This window comes from Aulonocara sp. 'chitande type north' Nkhata Bay, linkage group LG15, assembly GCF_057382095.1.
Source record: "Aulonocara sp. 'chitande type north' Nkhata Bay isolate Kocher_YH1m ecotype deep benthic linkage group LG15, A_spYH_male_GT1.1, whole genome shotgun sequence".
Classification (NCBI taxonomy): domain Eukaryota; kingdom Metazoa; phylum Chordata; class Actinopteri; order Cichliformes; family Cichlidae; genus Aulonocara; species Aulonocara sp. 'chitande type north' Nkhata Bay.
Window position 1 is genome coordinate 5,996,562 of NC_141358.1, and position 19,068 is coordinate 6,015,629.

Consider the following 19,068-nt stretch of genomic DNA (forward strand, 5'->3'; position numbering starts at 1 on the left):
GTTGTAGACTGTTGAATGGAGAATGTGCACTTGTGACAATTTGCCCCATCGGCAGGTAAGTTGTCACACTAGATTATCTTAAAATATGAACACAAATACTTAATTATGATTATTGATTTTAATTGTTAAATTCAAACCAAAACTGGAAATTTGAACAATTATGCCAAGAGAATTTGGAAAAAAACAATTATTTCAATCCAATACACATTTTAATCAAAACATTAAGTAGAAAGAAAACTTTAGTTTGAACTTTAAACTCAAATGTTCTCTGGCTTGCACATAAATCCATCATAACTGAATGGAATGCTGCAAATAACTTGCTTTACTTAACATGTTTATCCTCTGAACAAAACAGATGCCCTATTTCTGATTAATCAGACTCAACTTCATAGTCACAATTCTGGCACACATAAATTGCCTGGCCTGAGGTGCAAGCATCATGGGCCCATTTGTTGCATTTTACGCATTTTACCAAGGTCTCTTTTGGACGACTGTTTGAAAATGGCTCCACACAGACAAGGCAGAAGCACTCTTCATCATCTGATGATGACTCTTGAATTATTTTTCTTCTTTTAGCTGCGTTGTTCTTCATAGGTCCAGATGTTTTCCCCCCTCACGTCCCTCTCTTTTGAAACAGCTTTTGCTAGATTCAGCCTTATTCTTTTCTTTTTCTAGTTGCTGCTTCACTGGCGTGTCGGTTAGAATTGCTGATTTGCGTCGTTTTCTTCCTTTGCTGGATGGTTTTCGGCGGCCAGCTTTTGGATATGGCTGGATGTCCTCTGGAGTTGGTAGTCCGCTGTCAGTAATTGCAGTGCGGTAATTTATGTCAAAATCCTTTGCTGTACTTGTGATTGATTTGTTCTGCATCTTTACCTGCCTGACTGCCTTTAACATAATGTCAGGTGGTGTTCTGCCACGCTCTGTCTTTCGTTGATAATTTCGAACCATCTTACTTTCTTCCTTCCTTCCTTAATTCCTGCCTCTCCTTCCTTTCTTCAAAAACCTTATTACAAATACAAATGAATTACAATATCACAATTATTTGGAGCATTTATTTGTACTGGGGCAAGTTGTCACATGTGACGACTTGCCCCAAAGTTAATGAGACAACTTGCCCCAAACTGACATTTATGCTAATTTTGGCTAAATGTCAGGGTTAGCTCAACATAGCACATCAGCTGAAGTATCAAAAGACACGTTAATGTCTCCTCTATTTTGTGTAAAATAATAATCTGTAACATCTATACCTAACAAAGTTGTACTGAAGAAAATTTAAAGTGATTTATTTTTCCTTTTAGGTCAAAAAAATAAAAAAGATGTGCTCACCTCAGATTAGAGCAGTCTTGACCACATGTGAACAGGAGGTTGACTATAGAAGAAGAAGTCACACAAAGTGGCTATTTCATTTTTGAGATAGAGCCTCTAGTGTTGGAGTTATGAACAGTGTGACAACTTACCCGTGTGACAACTTACCCCGCTCTCCCTACTAAATATAAATACATTCATATATGAAAATATTGGAAATTAGTGATTTTGGTGTAAAATGTTTACATGCAAGGTCAGGGAGGAAGTTTCCATACACTGAACTGATTCTGCAATTCTTAGGTTATTGCTTCTTAGGGAAAGATGTGCTATTATAAGTGCAATAATCCTTTCTGTCATCGTTGTATTTTTACTCAGTTGTATATAGTATTTGTATTTGTATTCTATTTTTATCTTATTGTATATTTATTTTATTTTATTCTACTGTATATAGTATTTTATTTTATTCTATTCTGTACAGTTGTGTACTGTATTTATTCTTATTGTATTCTAATTTTTGCCTCATAACTTTTGCACTGTCCACTTCCTGCTGTGACAAAACAAATTTCCCACGTGTGGGACTAATAAAGGTTATCTTATCTTATCTTATCTTATCTTATCTTATTACACACACACACACACACACACACACACACACACACACACACACACACACACACTTCAGCTATCTTAGTGAGGACCTTCATTGACATAATGCTTTCCCTAGCCCCTAACCCTAACCATTAAAAATGAATGCCTAACCCTAACCCTTACCTTAAACCTAACCATAACCTAATTGTAACCTTGACACTAAAACCACATTTTGAGCCTGAAAAAACACCTTTAAATCCCTTCAAAGGGTTTGTGTGTCCTCACAAGTGACTGTATATATAAACACCTTTTTTACAATCATCACTGTCTTCTCCTAAAAATAATAAATGGTTATATGTCAGGTGTGTTACAGTAGAGTGGCACATAACTACTGACACTCAGCAAACTAATTTAATATTATGCATGTAAAGCTTTATACAGGGAGCAAAATGACATACATTTCAGCACTATTCAAAACACCACATTACTATAAAAAAAACATTAAATACAGATGCAGTATATCCATTGCAGAAGTTTATTCCCTACTGAATGTTTATTGTCTTTTAGAAAGCTGACCAGTCTGATTTCTTTCTATTCTTCAGAGAAAGTTGCCAGGAATGCCCTCACTAAATACATGTATTCTATTTATTATATTTTCACTGCAAAATTGTTTTCTTAATAATGATCTAGATTGCGCTGTGTTAAATAGGAATCAGCATGTTGGTTTTTGTTGAATGGTTGTTTTTTTCTGATAACTGATAGAATAAGATTAGATTGAATTTTAGGTAGACGTAATAGGTCCCTTACCTTTTAAGTTATTAATGTTTAAAATTTCTCACAGTCTGCTATAAAACAGATTACCAGTTAGGAGGACACTGGTTCTTCATTGGCATTAAATGAACTTTGAAGGATGACATGGCCTATACATCTGCTGAATTCAGTAAAGAGCACAGTTTGTTTACCAAGGCAAACAAATCAGACTCAGTACTAGAGCAATTGTGGCATGACTGAAGTGTTCCCTTTTTGAAGAAGACACCAGCAGTGCATTTAAGTTAATGCTGTTAAATAATTATGCACTCCGCTGAACAGACTCAATAGAAAGTGCCACAGTTTGCATTCAGATAGTTTGCCATCCAATTAGTCATCATGCATGGACTTGAAGCAGAGAAGCTCTGGGTGAAATGATCAATCAGTCTTGTCCTTGCTAAGCTCTGCAATCCAGCTTGCTAAACTAATAATACACCGGATACTACCTGGAAAAGCCTCTTTGTTCACATCTAGACATCTTTTTTCAGTCAGTATAGCAATAAATGTTCCTCTCATAGCCACTGAACCGTGAGAATAGCAAGTGCTGTCATTCAGTGCTTTATATACATCCATAATAGATCTGTACTCAGGTAGTAAACACGTTCACTATATGTAGCACTTAAGAATGACACAAACTCTTCAATATTCTAGGCCACAGTCAGGACAGAAAACACCTTTGCTACAAATTACTTTGAAAAGATAGAGTTTAAGAGTATAGTTATCCACCCACTCCCTGCTGTAATGGGCTCTAATGCCTGATGTATAGGAGCAAGATGCAAAATGTAATGGATGGATAGCGATGGATAAAATCTGTTTTCTTTTTCATACATGCCAATTTAGAGTTGCCAGAGTGAGCTTGTTGGGCTGGAACCGATCTATGGTTGGTAGATCTGACAGTAATAGGACATCGATGAAGGCTCCCTTAGCCTTCCTGTCCTGTCTCCCTTAAGGAACCTTCATTCTACTAAAATACTCACACCTGGACCAAGTCATGCAATTATATGACTTTCTGTGGTTCCAACAGAAAATGCTGAGTTGGTGTTTTAAATACCTGAATGTGAACCGAGAAATAAAAATGCTATTTGCGCTGTTTCTATCAAAAAGTTTGAAAACAGTTACTTCACTGTATCTGTAGAATTTGTGATTGCAGCAGAAACTAAAGGCCTCTTAATGAGAACAAGGAGCTTTAACTTTGTGAGATCGTTGGAGTAATAGTTTAACATTTCATGAAAAATACTGAAAAGAGTAGGGTCACTTTAAATTGTATTTGTTTTGATCTAGAAGAGTATAACATCAAATTAATCCAAAGAATGGTAAGCACTATTTTCTTATTATTAGAATCATTCATCACAAATAATTGATGATTTTCAGTGGAATATCGGCGTGGGCATGCAGAGAGCCATTTTCGGCAAAAGGCTCATTAAAAGGCTAATTGTGTCATGTGTGGCAGGCAGGATGAAGGACCCAAACACAGGACTGATGAGACACAGAGGGATGAACTTAGGGAGGCAGCTTTATTGCTGTAGTAAATCATCCAAACATTAAAGTGCTAACTAAAACTCAGAGAACTAGAAACATGGAACTAGAACTAGGAAACAAAGGAATTTACATGACACATGGCGGAAACACAGCAACATGCGGTATGACACAACAACTGACAGAGGAAAATGCAGAGCTTAAATACACAGAAGGATAACGAGGGAATGAGACACAGGAGGAGAGCACAGCTGGAAGTAATCACACATAACGAGACGTGGAGGAGCCAAAACTGAAAACACTGTGCATAGGATGCTAGACTGTCAAAGTAAAACAGGAACCAAGACACATTCACAAAGACACAGACTTGACACTGAGACATGGCGACATGACTGACTGGGGACAAGGATGACCAGACATGAAACGTGGAACACAGGGAAGGCAAAGTAACAGAAACTTAAAGCCTTGGAACTAAGAATATAACACAAGCAGAAAACAATACAAAGAACCAAAACCATGAAGAACAACAAATACGGAATCTAAATTAAACTAGAATTACTGTGACAAATTGATTATGTTGATCATCTCATGTTGCCACTAACACTCAGAAAATGGACCCAAATGCAGACAAAAATATGTTCTTTAATAACTTGGAAAGGCTGAACAAAAAGAGCTGCCCGTTGGCAGTGGGTAAAAATCCAGCAGCTACTAAAGAAGGAGAATACAAAGCCCAAACCAAAGGCTGGGATGCCAACTGGGAAAACAAAGACAGAACCTGGAGAAAGACCAGATAAACCTGACAAACACAAACGATATTACCAACAAAAAAAAGCATGGTGAGGAATGATAAGACATAGGTGAATAACAATACCAAGAGAGACAAAAAAAAAAAAACAACAGAAGGAAAGCTATATGAGGAGAAAAAACCTTTAAAATGAACAGGAAGTAACCAAATCAATGACAAATGTATTCTAAAATGCATTTATTATTTTTTAGACCTGCCAGACACTTCTTGAATAACAAAATGAAGGCTATTTCATGCAGGAATTGGAAAAAAAATTTAAAAATTGAAGAGTACAGTGTACTTCCTTAACAAGCTGGTACAAAATGGCTCTAACCAAAATAGTTAGAGGCCCCTGTGCACAAATGATCAAAAGAGCAGGTACATCAGAGCCTCTAGGTGCCTCACAGGTCCTCAGCTGGCTTCATTAAATGGTATCTGCAAGAAACAGGTTCTTCTGGTTTGTGAAGGAAGTAGTATGCACAGTTGTATGAATACTTGCATCGAATATCCTTCATTTCATGGATAAAATCCTCCCGACTGATTTCAGATCAAACTTGTTGTTTTTTTAAGGACTTTTTGAGTCTATAAAGAAACCCACAAACCCTGATCAGTTGACTCCTAGTAATTAATAACCAGCTTGCATAAGGTAATACAGTGTGCCACTTGAACACAGAAGCGATGGTTGCTGAAAATAGGCTTCCTGTCCAGTGGAAATCATAAATTATAAATTATGTAGATAATTATAGATATGTAGATTTAAATGTCCTCTTACAAATTCTGATTAGTTTCAATATAATTGTTGTATTAGATGAGAATATTCAAAAACAACACTGTTCAAAGCGACACTTGAGTAATATTTCTTGTAATGCTGAGAGCTATTTGAGGATCGCTAACTAGCATGTCTGTAGGTTAATATAAAGCAGCAACCAGCAGCTGGCACAGAGGATAGATAAGAATGGATGAATAAAAATTTTGCCTTTGTCCAAAAGCAGCTCATCAACTGAGACATAATAAAGAAAATAATGAAATATAACACTTTAATTCTTTACCCTTAATTTAAAATATTTATAACACTTCTGAAATGTCAAGTTGGGAGACAAGTCTTGTTTTTTCCTGACTGATCGTTGCTAAACTCTGAGGGACATTACACAGTGTTGACAGTGTATAGGAATTTCTTTTACTTGTGTATTAATCACATTATTTTATTGTATAATGCCTTGGTGCCACTGGATTTTAACATGTTTCACACTCATACTCAGACAAATGGTGGGGGTCTAGTAAGGAAGTTGGGGGAAGCAGAAAACTCCACAGGAAGAATCTTTTGTCTCTTCGAGGGAGTGTGAACCTTAAGGTGTGAAACAGCTGTGTACTGCCTTTTGTTCCTGGAGACGGCATTTAACTGAGAGCCATGTTAGGCTCTGGGAGACTGCTGACCGTCTGCCCCGCGGTCATGCAGGCTCTCCACCAACTTGGTTTTGTGTTCTTTGTTTTTTGATTAAAGAATGTTAGCTACTGCTCACCGCTCGTCTGCAGGCTTTATTTAAATGGAAAACTTCCACAACAACAGCAAGTTGTTTCCTGTTTTGTATTTACAGTTATGGCCAGGAAAATGTCCAACTGTGCAAAGATCTGCCGGCCAAAAAAAAAAAAAAAACAAAGAAAAAATGGATATGTCTAAACATAGAGAGGGGTGTAAAATTGTCTGCCTATAACATTTCACACATTTTTCTCACAAAACAGCCCGAGTTTATCCATCAAGTCCCCTGGAAAAAGAGCAGTCAGGCCTGAGCATGCGCATATATGTGTGTATGTGTTGAGGATAACAAAGGAACAAGCAGGGAAACTGGCATTTCACTCACATATTAGCTGCCAACAGGGCAATAATGGCAATAAAGTCATGGCGATATTGAAATCTCAAGCCCGGTCTCAAACTGAGGCTGTATGTGTGACTGCATTCATCCACTCATGCACTCAGGCTCACTGTGGGCACATCAGAGTGAAATTAATATCTATACCACAAGAAACCTCCGGTGAGTTCCAGCTTGGTTGATACATGCGATCAGGCTCACTGAAAAAAATGACATTTCACTTAAGCTTGTCGCTAATGCTAATGCATATCAGATGGCGCCTATCACAACTTTCACAGGAAGCAATATTCCAGATTCAACAGCGTTCTCAGAAAGGGATCAGCTAAGATTAGCTAATGTCCACTACCGCAGCTTGTATGAGAGTGTACCAGGTGTAGAGATCCACAGCAAGGATTTTTGGATATTCCTGGGCTTCTGGACTGCTCATTCAGGACTCACAGGTTTGGCTATCATGTAGGAGCATGGGGCTTATGTATGCATGTGTTTCTCTGTTTACAGAAAACTGATCTGATTAAAAGCTTTCCGTTCACGGCTGTGACGTAAGAAACGATAAATCTACTCTCTCCTGTGATTGAAGCTCCTTGTCTACAGGTGACATGCAGCGTCAGTTATCATCTCCGCTCTGCTATGCAAATGGGAAACTTATCTTCTTTTAGTTGTCCCGAGTATAATAATGATCCCAATTAAGGATTCAGGTCAGGTGGGTGATTGAGCTGTTGTTATCTTCATTGAGTAAACAAGGTTTCTTTCTTCTCATCCTTTGGCTTCATTAGCAAGCAAAACACATGGCCGCTTTCTGACTCCCACAAAGACATGAATCTATAGCTCGGAGTGGACTCCAGTGCAAACAAATATAGTCATGCAGAAACACGGGCTTGTATTCAAATAACGGCTTTAAAAGCAGGGATGATCCTGGGGCGACTGTTGATTTCTGCATCAGAGGCAGTGTGTTTACCTACCTCAATCTAAAATAACTCTTGATGTATTAAAGTCTTCCAATTCAAACTTGAAAGAGTTGGGAGAATTGCTTCTTTCTGACTTGTATGCAAGTATATGAAATGTTGCGAAACAACGGGGTGTGCATTTGCCTTACAAGAGAAAAAATAACTTTTTATCCTAGGGTCCACTCCATCTTCACTCTCCATCAAAGAAAAGCTTACAGCAAGGAACAAAGTCACACAGGACACTTGGGATATGAAAAGATTTTCTTTTTTTCTTCTTTTTTTTTTGTCATGACCATAATTCATAATTTACAAACCTGGTGTAGGAGGAAAAATAAAAAATCTGATATAATCTCCATAAAGTTTCCAACCTCAAGCTCTCTACACAGTGCTTTCCACCTAAAGCCAATCCTAACCCTAATGACCCAATTTATATATGTTCAGGTAAAATGTGAAAACAGACTTTATCCCCCCATCCCACTGCCTTCCATGGCCTTTCATTTCACAAACCCATGAACCTCTTTTATCACTTCACTCCTTTCTGCCGCTCTCCCTCTTTCTGTGTAAACTGGGAATGCTTGTCATGCTTCATTAACGCTGGCAGTGAGTTTCCATTTAAATCCATTATTTTATAAGGCTCAGTGATACACAGTGGCGATGATGTTCTCATAACCCCATTTAAGATTTCATTGCTGCTAAAATGAGCTTTGGTGTAATTCATAAATAATAATGACATCTGAACCGCCATCGCTACAGCTTTGTGCCTCTTCTCATGTTCTGCTGTGTTTTGCCTGGCGATTTCCAGAAAGATGCTTCACCGACGCCTATTGAGAAGTACTGCTGTTAATTCAGGATGACATCGGCACTGTAAAACAATGCCCGTGCAACATTTTGCCCATCTGGTGCTGAGAAAAACACTCATAAAAGCAGCACTAACTTCTAGAAATGAGCTGTATGTGATAATTCTCCGATCTTTCTCGGCCACAGCTGATGTCGAGTCCATTTGGACGACTGAAGACCCTCACCCCTCCCCACCTCTTCTTCTCTTCTTCTAGAGCTTTCAGGGGAGGTAGCCATAGCATTTATTAACACTGATAAACCTCTTACCTGTACATTCCCATCCCCTTTACCTCTTAATAAGCTCAGTTCATCTGAATTTCATTTGGCCACAATCAGCCACAGTGATTTCTCTCCCTCTCTCAAGGCTAAATTACGCCTCGTACATCATCATTTCCTTGAGCCTAAGCAGATGCTCCGAGCAGAATGGGGTTGGGAAGGGTGTATCGAATTAATCTAAATAATTGGTCTTAGCCTGTTTGAGCGGGCTCCCACACTGGTTTCAGATGGCATAATGAAGTTGCGACCTCCCCTAGAATGAGGCTGGCCAGCAGGCCGGCGATCATGTTTAGCACGTGTCATACGCATAGTTAAGTCGTTACATCCGAAGTGAGGGGTGATTCAATGACACTGCCCCCCACCCACCACCACCTGACCCCAGTGATCATAAATCATAAACTCCATGCCTTCACCCTATTTTAAATATATCACACTTAGGTCCGCAGGTGCTGAATTATTCATATTTTGCTAATAGAGGCATTTAAAGATATTCTGTGTTGTCTTATATCTAAAATGTGAACATTTACCCGGCATGGATATCTCTTGGGACGTACGCAGACAGGCATTAGCGAAAGCTAACAAAGTGCTTCTGTTTTAAAAGAGCAGAGAACAGCGAGGTCTGTTGTCAGGGGAAAAGAGCATGGTGCTCAGTGTTTAAGGTTTTTGTTTTTTTTTAAGTCTATGTATATATGTTTATTACCACCTGCTAAAGCTACATGTCTTCGCAGCATGTACTCACTGGCTGCTTCATTAGGCTGACCTTGCTAGTACTGGACCTCCTTTAACCTTCAGAACTGCCTTATTTGTTCATGCCATAGATTCAACAAGGTGCTAGAAACACCTCCTGAGAGATTTTCATCCATATTGACATGATAGCTTCACACATTTGCTGCAGATTTGTCTGTTACACATTCATGATATCTCCTGCTCCACCACATCCCAAAGGTGCTCTATTGGACTGAGATCTGACGACTGTGTTGGCCATATTCAAGAAACCAGTTTGAGATGGTTTGAGGCATGTAACATGGTTTGTTGGAAGCAGCCATCAGAAGATGGGTACAGCGTGGTCATAAAAGAAATGGAACAGGTCAGCAACAATACTCAGATGGGCTTTGGTGTTTAAATAGTGCTCAATTGGTTCTAGGGGTCCAAAATGTGTGAAAGAAATCTCCACATCATTATACCATCATATACTTCAGATTCTAGCCAATCATTTTACCTTTCCAAGGATAGTAGGCGGGCCCAGGTACATATGTTCTTTTAGAGCAGAGCTACAGATTAAAAATGCCCACGGTGAAGCGGTCAAAAGTCTGGCTGTACTTCACAGCAAGAGATGCAAACTCAGCAGCCTGCAACAAGTGCTTTAAGGTGATACTGTTCAAAGGAGGTAACGCCTCATGTCTGATGAAACACCTGGCGACACATAGCGTTTTTTTTAAAGCCGAGAAATGCACCATACCTACTACGGGTGTGGTGCCTGTTATCGGCAACATCCCCCAAAACCCGAAGAGGAGAGTCCTGGCCCCTAGCCCTGCCAGTTTTTCTAGCAGAAATGATGACAGATGATGATGGCAACAGCAGCCATTCTTCTCTGCGTGAGTAGCTTAATGTTGTCCGTGTGTAATTTACGTTGAGTACGCTAACCACGTTATTACATTAATGCATGTAAGGTAAACTAGCAACCACCGTTGTAGTTACATGCGGCTGTCTTCTTGTTTGATTGCAGATACTCCCTTCACCCTGGCCAAAAAGGCTAAAATGACCAAAGAAAAAATTGGAAAACAGTTCAATATGAGAGGTTTTTGGACAAAGTTTGTGTTTTTTACATTGCACTGCTTCCAGCTAAGAGTGATACCATATATGCCCTATAGCTGCAGAAAAAGCTAACATTGTTATCTTTTCACAAAAAAACAGCTAAACATAAAAGGTTTTTGGACAAAGTTCTCCATTCTTTAAGTACCGGTTCGAGCACCGTTTAAGCACCGGCACCGTTTCAAAAGTACCGGTTTGGCACCGGTATCGGATAAAACCTAAACGATACCCATCCCTACTTTCATGTTGTTTATGTCCAATTCTGGACCTACCAGCTTAGTGTCCCAGCAGAAATCATGACCTATCAGACCAGGCAACATTTTTGCGATCTTCTGTTGTCTAATTATGTTGAACTTATGCAAACTGTAGCCATAGCTTCCTGTTTTTAGCTTTTTTTTTTGCTTTTTTTTTACCTGTCCCGTTTGGTTCCTTTGCCATCAGAATTATTGTCTAAAGGCCAAGAAAGATGCCCAAGGGATTTACTTTACCAAATGGACCATCCCGGCCTTGCCGTCCCACATAGCAAAATTGGTATGGCCCCGATCTGGCCCACACAATGTGCTTACACATGGCCCACATACCACAAAGAATGACGACCCTTTGGTGGCCCAGATCAGGTTTGCCAGAGGTGGCCCACACATGGGCCAGCACAAGGATAGTTGCAGACACACTAGTGGTCCTGTGCTGGCCAATGTGTATTGTGGCGGCAAATCTCCGTTAGCGAGTTAGCGTTAACACCATAGTGCAGTTATGGTGTTAACGTCATTTTAACGGGATTAACACTGACAGCACTAGTTGTGCTGTGAGGTATCGTCCTAGTTCTAATGGCTGTGCTGTTTAGAGTTGGGCACTTTATAAACCGGGTTTGGTACAACCATTCACACCAGTCCAAAGACAGGTGTGAAGATATGTGTGGCACATCTGTTACATGTGTGTACCTGACATACGTTGCTATTTGGCTGGAATTAGAAAAGTATAAGGCAGCTCTAACTAATTTGCTTATACATCAAAGCTTGAGGCTGGCAGGTCTCCACTTCAAATGATGGCATTTGGTCAGGGAGTGGAACAAAACTCCTCACCTCAACTAGAGCTCTCCATGGGAGTAGGATTAATGTAGATTGTTTCAAGCAGGAAAACAAGACTCCCCCGTTAGGTTTGGATCTATGTAAGAAATCAAACCCTAGCCTCTGCTGAGGTTTTGTGCTTTTTTTCTTCTTTTTTTTTGCCCTGAAGCTGCTTTGATGAAGTGTATATAAAATAACGATTGATATGGTAAGGCTAAAGCAGGGAGAGAGAGGTGAGGACAAACTCAGATGATCAAAGAGACATGGAATGGAGAGGGAAAATGGGCCCTGCGTGGGATGTTTCCCTTCATAACAACGTTTTTTTTAAAAACTATTTCAGCTCATAAATAACAGATTCACATGCGTTTTAATGGTACACTGACTTGTAACAGGGACAATGTTGCCACTGTGCTCAAAAATTGCAAAAATGGCCATTTGTATCTTGGGTTGATTGAGACTTGTGAGAAAAAATGTGAAATCCTTAAGGATGAGGAAGACAGAGGAAGGTGTCACGGAAAAGAGGGACCCAGGCGCGGTTCTTGCTCACAGAAACACAGTGCGTTTATTTACAGTGAAACAGACAAGTCCAACAATCCATTCAAAAGTGCAATTTTCCAATCGTGCTCGTCCCTTGCTCCCAGTGCGTTCCGTGTAGTAACTCCCTTAGTGTGTGTGCTCCCCAACTCGCTTCTCCGCTCGCCCCTCCTGGAGGAAGAAGGAAAATCCAGCGTTAGCCACACGCTAGCCGAATAACACACTCACACTGCTCGCACAGACTATACCAGTTCGGAGTAATAATCCCACGTCGACTGTCGCCGTGAGTCCAGGTTAAATACCCCTTTCTAGCCTGGAGGAATGATTACCAACCACTGGTCAGGTAATCAGCTGCAGGTGGGCCGGCAACAGCGAAGAGGGACTCCCAATGACGACAGTCGCCAGGACACGCCTCTCCCACGGCGCGCACTTCCGTAAACAACCCCGAGGGCCAGGGAGGGAGAAGCAAACACATATACAGAAAACATAAACACAAGCAGGGTCGTCTGGAAAGGGCCGTCCGACCGTGACAGTACCCCCCCTCTAACGGGAGCCTCCGGGCGACCTGGCAAACTTGTCCGGATGCCGGCGGCGGAATTCTCTCACCATGTGATGATCGAGAATGGCAGACCGCGGCACCCAAGAACGTTCTTCCGGACCGTACCCCGGGCATCCATTATGCGAGTAATGGAATACGCCGGGGCGCCGTCGATAATCCGGGCGGGTGGCGGGGGCCCAGGGGGCGGGCACAAAGGGCTGGTCCGGACGGGCCTAACCTGAGAAACATGGAAGACGTTATGTACCTTCATAGCAGGCGGAAGGGCCAGCCGGACCGTCACCGGGTTCAGGACCTCCTGGATGGCAAAGGGGCCAAGAGACCTGACTACGCGCTGTGGCCGGAACATATAGTCTCCCTTTCGGGCCCGTGCCAGGGTCGGGCTCCTGTCGCTGGGCGTCCCTGACCACCTTTTCAATCTCCCATGTTAGTGCACCCACAATGCAGGTGGGGGGCAGGATGGGTTTTTCCTTCTCGTCCTCATCAGTCACGGGTGCGAACTGGCGCGACAACGCGTCTGGCTTAGTGTTCCTAGAACCGGGCCTGTAAGTAATGGAGAAGTGAAAACGAGTAAAAAATAAGGCCCACCTGGCTTGTCGGGCGTTGAGGCGCTTGGCTGCCTGGAGATACGCCAGATTTTTGTGGTCCGTCCACACCACGAAAGGCTGCTCAGTGCCCTCCAGCCAATGTCGCCATTCCTCAAGGGCCCACTTGATGGCGAGCAACTCCCGGTCGCCCACATCGTAATTTCTCTCGGCCTGAGACAACCTGCGGGAGAAGAACGCACAGGGATGCAACTTGCCGTCGATCCGTTGGGAGAGAACCGCCCCCACGCCTGAATCGGACGCGTCCACCTCGACGACGAAAGGCCGGCCGAGGTCCGCCTGGACGAGGACCGGAGCCGAGGAAAACAGGTGCTTGAGCCGATCAAACGCTTGCTGGGCTGCGGAGGACCCCTGGAAAGACAACTTAGGAGAAGTTAGGTTGGTTAGAGGAAGGGCTACCTTGCTGAAATCCCTGATAAAGCGGCGGTAGAAATTGGCGAAGCCCAGGAACCTCTGCACCTCCTTGCGGGTCTTGGGAATAGGCCATTCCACTACGGCTTTGACTTTGGCCGGGTCAGCTCGCAAACGCCCCTGTTCCACAATGAAACCCAGAAAAGAAACAGTTTCCACATGGAACTCACATTTCTCCGCTTTCACAAAAAGGCGGTTCTCCAATAGGCGCCGTAGAACCAGACGTACATGGTTGATGTGCTCAGTCTGCGACCTGGAAAAAATCAGAATGTCATCCAGATACACGAAGACAAAATGGTTAATAAAGTCCCTGAGCACATCATTAATCAGGGCCTGGAAGACCGCAGGGGCGTTAGTGAGACCGAAGGGCATCACTAAGTATTCGAAGTGCCCCAGGTGGGTGTTGAAAGCCGTCTTCCACTCGTCACCCTTGCGGATGCGAACCAGATGATAGGCACTCCGAAGATCCAGTTTCGTGAACAGGACTGCCCCCTGTAATAGTTCGAATGCCGAGGCCAGCAGGGGGAGTGGATATTTATTCCTAACAGTGATCTTGTTCAGCCCTCGAAAGTCAATGCAGGGACGCAGGCTCTTATCTTTCTTCTTTACAAAGAAGAATCCTGCTGCTAAAGGCGAAGTAGATGGGCGAATAATACCTGCGACCAGAGACTCCGTTATGTAGCATTCCATGGCCTCGCGTTCCGGTTTAGACAGACTGTAGAGCCGACTTGCTGGCAGGGGAGCGCCTGGGAGTAGGTCGATTCCACAGTCGTAAGGCCGATGTGGAGGCAAAGACAACGCCTTACTTTTGCTGAATACCTGGCCGAGGTCGTGGTAGTCGGCGGGCACCAAGGAAAGGTCGGGGGGTGAGGAGCTTTTCGCAGAGGCGGTCCCAGGATTGTCCGGGACAGCGGCAAGTAAACATTGTTCATGACACCGCGTGCTCCAGCCAGTTACACACCCTTTGGCCCAGTCGATTTGGGGGTTGTGATGTTGGAGCCAAGGAAATCCCAGTACCAGTGGGGTGTGGGGGGCTTTGAATACCAACAAACTGATTTTCTCAGAGTGATTTCCCGAAATAATGAGTGTAACCTCCTGAGTGCGATGTGTGACGGAGGCTAGATGGCCGCCATTTAAGGCTGAGACCTTCAGGACCTCTGGAAGGGGAAGTAGGGGCAGGCCTAAGATGTTGGCTAACTCCTCGTCTAGGAAATTTTGTTCAGAACCAGAGTCAATGAGTGCGCAGCAGGAGTGAGTGAGGGAGTGAGACATTAATTTAGCAGGGCAGCTGAGGTGAGGGAACACTTTTGTTGTGGCGCCCGCCAGTATCCCCACAATTACTGACGGGCCGACTCTTTTACTCGGTCTGGGCAGGAGTCAACAAAATGTCCTCTTTTTCCACAAAGAAAGCACTCACCAGTCCGTTGTTTGCGCCCCAGTCTAGAGGAGGAAAGCTTGGCTCCGCCGAGCTGCATGGGTTGCTCTTCATCCCCGTGTTGCTCCTCCTCACTTCTCCACATCAGAGTAGGAAGGTCCCTAGATGTACCCGTGCCCCCAGCAGGCCGCCGACCATCCCCGGCTCTTCTGCCGAACTCCCGCATGTGGTCGTCTAAGTTAATACACATATTGATTAGAGCAGACAAAGCTTTAGGCAGTTCCTTGGTTGCTAACTCACGCTTAATATTCTCATTAAGGCTGTTGAGGAAGGCTCCACGCAGTGCTTTCTCCTCCCAGCCCGACTCCTCCGCCAGGATCCAGAACTCCACGGAAAAGTCAGCAACACTCCTCCTACCTTGCTTCAGAGAAAACATGCGATGACCTGCAGCATCCGAGCTAGCGCCTTTATCAAACACACAGCGAAACTTGCTGAGAAAGACGTCATATGACACAGAGGGCTGGGTATTTAAAACTGCCTGAGCCCATTGAAGCGCCCGCCCAGTCATAAGTTGCACCAAATAAGCGACTTTAGCAGAATCAGAGGCAAAGGCACAAGGTTGCTGTCTAAACACAAGAGAGCATTGTGTCAAAAAACCCCGGCTCCTCCCCAACTCGCCGTCAAATTTTTCGGGTGCGGGGAGTGAGTACTCCCGCTGCCGCGGTGGAGGTGAAGGAGGAAGCGGACAGGCTGCCGCGGCTTCCAGCGAAGGGGCGGGCTGCGTTGGAGCCGTATTAGGTGAGGAAATCAACATACCTTTAAGCTCTGTCATGGCTTGCAGAAGCGCGGTTTGTTCCTTTGAAACGTGCTTCAGCATTTCCTCGTGTCGCTCCAAAACCTCCGCTTGGATAGACAGCTGGCGTGAAGCAGAATCCGCTGGGTCCATGGTGGTGGGATTATTCTGTCACGGAAAAGAGGGACCCAGGCGCGGTTCTTGCTCACAGAAACACAGTGCATTTATTTACAGTGAAACAGACAAGTCCAACAATCCATTCAAAAGTGCAATTTTCCAATCGTGCTCGTCCCTTGCTCCCAGTGCGTTCCGTGTAGTAACTCCCTTAGTGTGTGTGCTCCCCAACTCGCTTCTCCGCTCGCCCCTCCTGGAGGAAGAAGGAAAATCCAGCGTTAGCCACACGCTAGCCGAATAACACACTCACACTGCTCGCACAGACTATACCAGTTCGGAGTAATAATCCCACGTCGACTGTCGCCGTGAGTCCAGGTTAAATACCCCTTTCTAGCCTGGAGGAATGATTACCAACCACTGGTCAGGTAATCAGCTGCAGGTGGGCCGGCAACAGCGAAGAGGGACTCCCAATGACGACAGTCGCCAGGACACGCCTCTCCCACGGCGCGCACTTCCGTAAACAACCCCGAGGGCCAGGGAGGGAGAAGCAAACACATATACAGAAAACATAAACACAAGCAGGGTCGTCTGGAAAGGGCCGTCCGACCGTGACAGAAGGTAGGTAGGGTTTGAATATATGACAGTGCTGTAAAAGTGAATTACCTTCCAGAACTGCACAGTGTTAAAAAAAACAAAACAAAAGATCTTAGGTTAATAGTATGAGTTTGACATCAGTTCTGTCTCTTTATTAGCTTTTCAAGATTTCGGGTTAGGGTCAAATACACACAAACTGTGAAAATCAGTAAGAATGTTATAATACCTATAACTTTTTATAGATGATCTTCAAACTTCACAACAATATGCTAGGCCTTGGGGACATGGGTACCTAGGTTGGCTTAGCATTAGACCTTGACCTTTGTTATTAGCGTCCAAGGTCAAAGTTGACCTTGAAAAAAAAAACACAGGCTAACGTCATATCATAAAAGATCAAAGTTTTAGTAAAGCCATTGCCTTCTGAGAAGTTGTGCTCTCTGAGTGCTCTTGTTTTAAATGGGCTTTAAACAGCTTTTGGATAGATGGATGGATGGTAAAAATATATTTTTTGTAATTTTTACGTTTATTCTGACATACATGGATCAAGATAAAGACAGCAGAATATAAGCCTGTTGGAAGGGTTTTAAGATTTCCTCTAAATGATCACATACAGGAGCTGTTGGCATTACAGTTTCATGAACAGTAATATATAAACAAAACCATAATCTATTTCAAGACCAAATAGTTGTGGTGTTTAGCCCAAAAATGAGTAAACATGAAATAAAATAGGAAGGGGAAAAGAATTAACAAGTGATTAATTACATATTGAAAATAAGTGCAAAGAACAAAGCTCCCACAGGGGACACAAACCCCGGCCTTCTGACAGTATTGGGTTTAATGCAACTGTCATGGGAATGAGTAAATTACCCAGGACTGCAGTTCATGTCTTCTCTCGCTGTTTTATTTTTGTTCTCTGTTTGGCTCAATTTAAAGCACCAGAAATAGTGTTTGGTGAGGATGAGGAAAAGATCAAGGTTTGTGTTAAAAATCAACCCTGCATGTTGGAAATTATGCTAAATTGTACCCACAGCATTCAAAATTAACACTAAGTGGTTCTGAACAAGCGTCCCATGTGTGACGAGTTGGGAATGAGACCAAGCTCATAACGCATAAAAGTTCCATAATGTGAGCACATTCAAAGAGACAAACGCTCATATATGCACCCTTGATTTGCTGTTTTCCATTGGTATAAAGTATAGACAGTCACATGCACCATGATATAACATCAGCTGCTCTAAATGAGGCCACTAAATGCTGTGTACTAGATGCATAATAAAAAAACATGCAACTGTGGATTCAATAAAAGTGTCCTATTTTCCTGTACTGTGGAGCTTGAGACAGGGTATGGATTAATGGGGGGAGCTCATGGTGTTCTTTTAACAGAAGCATAGAGGCATGCTGAGTGTTACCGTGATTTGCTATGACAGCCGTGCCCCAGTGCAACATTCATTTAAAGCACAAAGTAAGCTTTGTCCATTTGTTTCCTCTGGTTTGTGTGTGTCAGAGTGGGTGTGTACTGGGCAGGGCTTGGGGTAGATGGATGCAGAACAGTGTGTGCATTTCCCTGCCAGGTGGAATCAGACAGTCTCTTCTTCAAATGACAGATGAGCTGCAAGACCATCTACATACATCATGTTGTGCTAGACTGATCAGGAGAAAGACTGATGGCAAGGCAGAGAAATCCCTACAGGATTTTTTTTTTTTTTGACTTAATAATTTCATGACAGGCTGAACACTGTGAGAATTACACCTGACAGGCAAGAGAAGCTGCTTATTTTCAGCACCAGTTGGGTGGTGTTTTTGCTCAGGCTCCCTGACTGCTTTTTCTGTTAAAATGCATTGCTAGGTCAGACACACAAGCACCGCGCTGTTCCCTCCATTTTGTCCCATCTGTTTAACATGGAGCATTACTAACACAATCAGCAGATCCCAGTACAGTCTGTGCCAGTGTGCCATGGTAGTAGAACAACTACCATAGACAAAAAAAGAAAAAAGAAATCGCACATTTTCTTTCATTTCACTGCTGTGTCAAAAAGTAACCTGCAAACTCATTTCTGGTATGTTTTTATGTTACAAATACACCTCTCAGGTTAAGGTTCTGAATTTCTCAAGCTATTTATACATCCAGGCTAAGTTATAAAGTAAGCCCTTCTTAAATAGAGACCGGAGGTGTGTATCAGATCTCTGCCTTTTGGGGCCAGATTTGTTAAGCGTGAGTGCAAAGAGTGCTGACAGGTGTCAAAATAGCATGCCCATTCTGCCAAGAGACCCGCAATTTAGAGCAAGGCTGCAAACCAAGAGATGATATTCAGCTGCGCGCAATTT